Here is a 6,032-nt window from a genome sequence, read left to right as displayed (position 1 = left end):
TCCTTGGAATATACAAGCCAAGTTATATAATAAAGATTCCCACTAGTATATGGTGGTGACAAAGAAAGAAGATCTGAATCATGAAGAACATGATGCTATTATGAAGCACAAGGGTGGAAAAAGATAGTAGCATTGTCCCTTCTCTCTTCTTTTTCTTTTTTTATTTGGGCTCTTGGGCCGCTTTTTTCTCTCTCTTTTTTATTTGGGCTCTTTGGCCTCTATTTTTTTTCCTCACATGGGACAATGCTCTAATAATGATGATCATCACACTTTTATTTACTCACAGCTCAAAGCTTAGAACGATGATGACTCTATAGGAAATGCCTCCGGCAGTGTACCGGGATGTGCAACGATCTAGCTTGGCGTATGATGTTGAAACATCTCGCTAGCTATCTTACGATCATGCAATGTCAATATGAGAGTGATGACACAAGTCATGAGACGGAACGGTGGGATTTGCATGGCAATATATCTCGGAATGGCTATGAAAATGCCATAGTAGGTAGTTATGGTGGCTGTTTTAAGGAAGGCATATGGTGGGTTTGTGCACCGGCGAAAATTGTGTGGCACTAGAGAGGCTAGCAATGGTGGAAGGTGAAAGTGCATCTATACCATGGACTCACATTAGTCATGAGGAACTCACATACTTGTTGCGAAAGTTTTTATTAGTAATCGAAACAAAGTGCTAAACACATACTCCTAGGGGAAGGGTTGGTAGGTGTAAACCGTCGCGCGATCCCGACAGCAACACAAAGGATGACAATCAATAGATCAATTATGCTCTGAATTCCTAACATAGCGGTTCACCATATGTGCATGTTACGGGAATCACTAACCTCAACACAAGTACTTCTAGATTCACAACACCCTACTAACATAACTCTTAATATTACCAAATCCACGTCTCAAACCTAATTGAGAGGAATCAAACTTCTCTTTGTACTCAATGCACATGAACATGGAAGTTTTTGTATCCTCTTTGGGTACCTATCACCTTTGGGACTACTTTCTTAGCACAAGCCAACTACCAAGTTACACACCGCCGTGCTCTAAAAGATCTAAGTGAAGCACAAAAAGCAAAATTATATATCTCAAAAGATATAAGTGAAGCACAATGAGCATTCTAGCTAATTCACGATTAGTGAATGTCTCTCTCAAAAGGTGTGCAACAAGTATGATTGTGACAAGACAAAAAGAAAAGACTCCTACGATACAAGACACTCCAAGCAAAACACATATCATGTGGTGAATAAAAATATAGCTCCAAGTAATGTTACCGATGGATTGAAGACGAAAGAGGGGATGCCCTCCTAGGGGCATCCCCAAGCTTAGGCTTTTTGGTGTCCTTGAATTTGTCTTGGGATTCCTTGAGAATCCCCAAGATTGAGCTCTTTCCACTCTTTATCCCTTTGTCCATGAGAACATCACCCAAAACTTGAAAACTTCACAACACAAAACTTAAACCGAAACTCATGATATCATTAGCACAAGAAAACAAACTACCACCTCTTTAGGTACTGTAGAAATCTTGATTTCTATTTATATTTGTGTTAGATTACTGTATTCTCACTTTTCCATGGCTAGTACCCCTGGATACTGTCGATAGTTTCATCAAAACAAGCAACCAACTCAACAAAAACAGAATCTGTCAAAAACAGACCAGTTTGTAGCAATCTGTTTACTTCGTATACTTCTGGTGCCTCAAAAATTCTGCAAAATTACGAATGCGTGGGAAAAAGGCTTATAAACCAGCAGCAAAAAGAATCAACTCAAAAGATCTTTCTGAATAAAAATGAAAAATAATCTCGTGAGCGAAAAGTTTCTATCTTTTTCCAGCATGATCAAACAACCATCACCAAGACTAGTCATAAATGTTTTGCTTGGCTCAAAGACAAAAAGAAACACAAAAGACACGATCATAAAAGAATTATGATGGTATGGATGCAACAAAACAGAAAGAAAAAAGACAAATTCATTCGGTTGCCTCCCAACAAGCGATATTGTTTAACGCCCTTAGCTAGGCATAAAGCGATAGAATCACGTATCGTCGTCTTTGGTGCTCAAACCATAAGTAGCCCTCATCATAGATTCACAAGGCATTCGTATTTTCTTTCTAGGAAAATGCTCCATGCCCTTCTTTAAAGGAAATTGAAATCTAATATTCCCTTCCTTCCTATCGATGATAGCACCGATAGTCCTTAGGAAAGGTCTACCAAGAATGTCAAGCACAATGAAATCCATGGGTACATAGTTCCTATTTGGAATAATAAGAACATCATTGATCTTTCCCATGGGTTTCTTGAAAGTAGAATTCACACGATGCAAATTAAGAGAACACTCCTCAATCTCAATAAAACCCTCAACATCACATAAAGACTTTGGAATCGCGGAAACACTAGCACCCAAATCACACAAAGCATTGCATTCATAGTTTTTGATTTTGATTTTGATAGTAGGTTCCCACTCATCATGAAGCTTTCTAGGGATTGAAAATTCCAATTCAAGTTTCTCTTCAAGAGATTTTATCATAGGTTCGATGATATGATCGGTAAAGGCCTTGTTTTGGCTATAAGCGTGTGGAGAGTTTAGCATGGATTGCATCAAGGAAATGCATTCAATCAAGGGGCAACTATCGTAATTGAATTCCTTGAAATCCAAAGTAGTAATTTCAATAGTACTCAATGTTTTAATATCTTCTACTCCACTTTCAATGCTTTTAGCATCAAGATAGGTGGACTCCAAATCATTGGGGCGTTTTTCAACCAAAGTGGATGCATATCCAGCCCCATCATCATTAGGTTTGCCACAAGAAAAAACAAAGATTCATTGGGAGTCACACCAAGCACTTTAAGATCTTCGTGATTCTCATCACAAATTTCAGGTTTAGCAGCCATTTTATTGACTAAAGTAGCCTGTTTATCAGAAATCTGGCCTACCAATTTTTCAAGACGAGCAAACTGAGAATTTAGCGCAAGGAATTCTTTGGCCATATCATCAACTTCTTTATTCATAAAAGCCAAAAAAGAATTTTGCTCCTTCAGTTCCATATGAAAATAACTCTTGTAATCAAACTGTGTAGACACTAGTTTCAATCTCATCCAACCCCGCATAGTAAACATCAAAATCCCTTGGTTGGGCCATACAGGTCTTAGCAGACAGACAAGCGGGCAGAAATCAAGCGAGAGAAAAGGGCAAACGAAAAAGGAAAATATTTTTGTAAATTTTTGTTTTTCAGAAGTTGGGGACAGGAAAACGAGAGGCAAAAAAGTAAATGCCAGAGATGAGTTTGCGACACTTACTTGGATGAGTTCTTGACTTGATCCTCCCCGGCAACGGCACAAGAAGTCCTTCTGCTGCCTCTTGAGATTGCGTTGGTTTTTCCCTTCAAGAGGAAAGGGTGGTGCAGAACAGGAGTAGTAAGTATTTCCCTCAGTTTGAGAACCAAGGTATCAATCCAGTAGGAGAATCACGTCAAGTCTAGAGTACCTGCGCAAACACAAAAGAGCTTGCACCCAATGCTATAAAGGGCTTGTCAATCCCTTCAAGATTGATTGCAAAGTGCGATCTGAAGGCGGAAAGGGCAACGAAGTAATAGAGTAAGGCTGAAAATATGGTGTGAAGTAGACCCGGGGCCATAGTGTTCACTAGAGGCTTCTCTCAAAATAGAAAATATTACGGTGGGTGAACAAATTACTGTCGAGCAATTGATAGAACTGCGCAAAGTCATGACGATATCTGAGGCAATGATCATACATATAGGCATCACGTCCGAGACAAGTAGACCGATACTTTCTACATCTACTACTATTATTCCACACATCGACCGCTATCCAGCATGCATCTAGTGTATTTAGTTCATGACAAACAGAGTAACCTTTAAGCAAGATGACATGATGTAGAGGGATAAACTAAAACCAATGATGAAAACGCCATCTTTTTACCATCGATGGCAAGAACACGATGCGTGCCTCACTACCCCTTCTGTCACTGGGTGAGGTCACCGCATGGTATGAACCCAAAACCAAGCACTTCTCCCATTGCAAGAATCATAGATCAAGTTGGCCAAACAAAATCGACAACTCGAAGAGAATTACAAGGATATGAAATCATGCATATAAGAGATCAGAAGAAACTCAAATAAGATTCATAGATAATCTGATCATAAATCCATAATTCATCAGATCTCGACAAATACACCGCAAAAGAAGATTACATCGGATAGATCTCCATGAAGATCATGGAGAACTTTGTATTGAAGATCCAAGAGAGAGAAGAAGCCATCTAGCTACTAGCTATGGACCCGAAGTCTATGGTGAATTACTCACGCATCATCGAAGAAGTCATGGTGTTGATGAAGAAGCCGTCCGTATCCGAATCCCCCCTCTGGTAGGGCACCATAACGTGCCCCACATGGGATCTTGCGGAGACAGAAGCTTGCGGCGGCGGAAAAGTATTTTCATGGATCTCTCTCACAGTTTTGGAATTTTTCTGGATTTATAGGTGGAAGAGGTAGGGAAGACGTGCCACACGGGGCCCACAACCCCTTGTGGGGTCCCCTGCTGGCCCGTGCCTTGGCTGTCATGTCTGGCGTGTATCTTCTGCTCGAGAAAAAATCTTTTCGGAAGTTTTATTCCGTTTGGACACTGTTTAAATCCTCCCCTGAAAAGGGTCAAAAAGACGGAAAAAAACAGGAACTGGCACTTGGCACTGAGTTAATAAGTTAGTCCCAAAAAAGATATAAACGGCATACAAAACATCCAAAGTTTGACAAGATAATAGCATGGAACTATCCAAAATTATAGATATGTTGGAGACGTATCACACACCAGCGCAACACCCCGAAGTTGCCGCGTGTGGGTACATGTCCAACCCACCCACCCCCCCGGACGAGGTCAGGGAAGTCTGTCGAAGCATTTAATGCACCTGTGACAAAGCAGTAACAGTGTAATTGTCGGTCGGCGCTGCTTCACTCGTGAACCCACCGTTCACCCACTAAGCCACTGTGGTGACCCCTTCGCCTATAAAAGGAGGCCCGAGGCATAGTAGTAGGGACTTTTGGCTTTTTGACCAATCAAAAGGTTTTTAAAAAGGGACAAATCTACATTGACCCAAAACAAATAATGAAACACACGTATGAGTAGGGTTTTACGCACCACGTGGCTCGAACCTGGGTAAAAAGATCTTGTCGGGCCCTGACTATTGGTTCTGCTCTTGGCGCGACCCCTCTCCCCTCCAAACCAGCAAGAAGGGGACCGTTGAGGCCCCCATAGGTGTCGATCCTTCATCGACATCTTTGGCGCGCCAGGTAGGGGGATCGTCGGAAGCAGGCCGGCGTTAGCGCCACCCCGATCCGACAAGCCGCTCATTGGCTCCCCGGATCGAAGTTCGCCGCTGCATCTTCCCTGAGTGGGAGGAAGCAGTCGTTGCTCTGCCCGAGCAAGAACTCATAGCGCCTCCATAGGTGCTATGCGAGCGCGGGTGGAAGGAGCGAAAGCCCCGAGCTCCGCATCGCCCGACCGACACACATCCTTGGAACGCGGCGCTGCTGTCGAGGGCGTGACACGGGGCTTTGGCCACGCCTCCGACGCTTACTCCGACCGATGAACATCTCCGGAGTGCTGCATGGTCGTGGAGGATGTGTCTGAGGCCCTGAACCGCCCCTTTACGTGCCCTTTGGCTCGCATTTCTCCTTGGAGCGTTATGGCGCAAGAAAGATGCATTCGGGAGCTCCGCTAGCAAATCTCTTGCAAAATAGATAAGAAAGTGATATGCCCCAACGTGCATCTTTCCTTCAGAGTGGCCAAAGGCCATTGGCGAAAACCTCGTCGGCAAGGAGGCTGCTGGAGGCAACATCAGCTTGCCGGGGGTACGGATATTCCTCTCCAGCAGCACATTCAGACGTGCGAGATAAGGACAGAGGCAAACCTCTTGTCAGACTCTTGGTAGATTAGTTGCATACTTTTAAAGCATCGACTTTTGTATGAGAATCCCATGCACAGATGGACCTTACTAGGATCAGTGCACTCCAACTC

This window comes from Hordeum vulgare, chromosome 7H (genome assembly GCF_904849725.1).
Source record: "Hordeum vulgare subsp. vulgare chromosome 7H, MorexV3_pseudomolecules_assembly, whole genome shotgun sequence".
In the NCBI taxonomy this organism is placed as follows: domain Eukaryota; kingdom Viridiplantae; phylum Streptophyta; class Magnoliopsida; order Poales; family Poaceae; genus Hordeum; species Hordeum vulgare.
Note: the sequence above shows the minus strand (reverse complement) of the source record.